Source organism: Seriola dumerili, unplaced genomic scaffold (assembly GCF_002260705.1).
Source record: "Seriola dumerili isolate Sdu_G_001 unplaced genomic scaffold, Sdu_1.0 BDQW01000066.1, whole genome shotgun sequence".
NCBI classification, from domain to species: Eukaryota; Metazoa; Chordata; class Actinopteri; order Carangiformes; family Carangidae; genus Seriola; species Seriola dumerili.
Genome location: NW_019174321.1, coordinates 3,357,058 through 3,358,299, shown reverse-complemented (window position 1 = coordinate 3,358,299; position 1,242 = coordinate 3,357,058).

Here is a 1,242-nt window from a genome sequence, read left to right as displayed (position 1 = left end):
ATTTTCAGAATGATTTCTTTTTTTTAAAAAACATTTTCAGGAGAAAACAAACAATTGATTAATGCAGAAAATAAAATACTGTACAGATTAGTCTATAATGAAAATAGTTGATAGTTGCATCTCTACACTCTTTTATCCAAAAGTTTTTGCTTTCTACTGTTATGAGTAATATGGACCTATTCTGACGATGACGATTGGTTATGTGGGCCATAGCTGATAATGCCAATATGCTGTTGTTACACCCCTGAAAAGGGATGAAATAATCACGAGAGTGATAAGTATGGTATTTCCTAAGCAGTGCTTTACTAGAATGAATTTACATAAAGATAACAACTTCCAAACAATACGTTTACAGGTAAGTAGAGCGGTAGACACATCTTATTTAAACATCAATACTATTCACAATTTCGACACTAGGTGGAGTACTCGCTCAACAGGATGACGCTGCGTTATTTCAGCGCAAAATATCCTCCACAAAACGTCGGTACAACATACTCAATGTCACATTAACAACCTCTGGAAAAACTCCCAAAATGTTATTGTCACGTTTTGTGTGTTCACATTGTTTATGACCCACCACATACCTGAAAAGGGGATGAAATAATCACATGAGTGATAAATATGGTATTTCCTAAGCAGTGTTTTACTAGAATGAGAAAAATACCGCGAATTCCCCCAGGCAGTGGGTGGAGCCATAACCAATCGATCTCAGAATAACAGTTCTAAGATGCTGTATCGATAACAGACTAACGCAAACATTTTAACAACAACGCAAACATTTTAACAACATTTTATCATTTTTTAACCATGTAACAGATTTTTAACTGTTTTTAAGACTATTAGTTTAAATGTATTTATACCTTTATCCTCACTATACAGCTTAACAATGAAAGAACATGAATTTATAATATTTATAACAAAACATCAATGTCTAATATTTTCAACTTGTCACACTGTGTGCTGTGATTTTGCGCAGGTAAACAGAGTTGGATGAAGCATGACACTCGCCTGGATTACTATGTTTTGAATGGAAATTGTCCAAACTTCTCAGTTAACATTATTTTACTTTCGTGTTCTTTATTATGTAGGGAAAGGGGAGAACTGGTAACTAACATATGTGCTACATATGTGACCAGTAGGTATAAAAAGGAACAACTGTAGTCAAACTAAAAACATCTCCGCCGTGTTTATAAAAAAATTTTTTAAAAAAAAGGAGCCATGGACAACGACAAGGTCATTTTT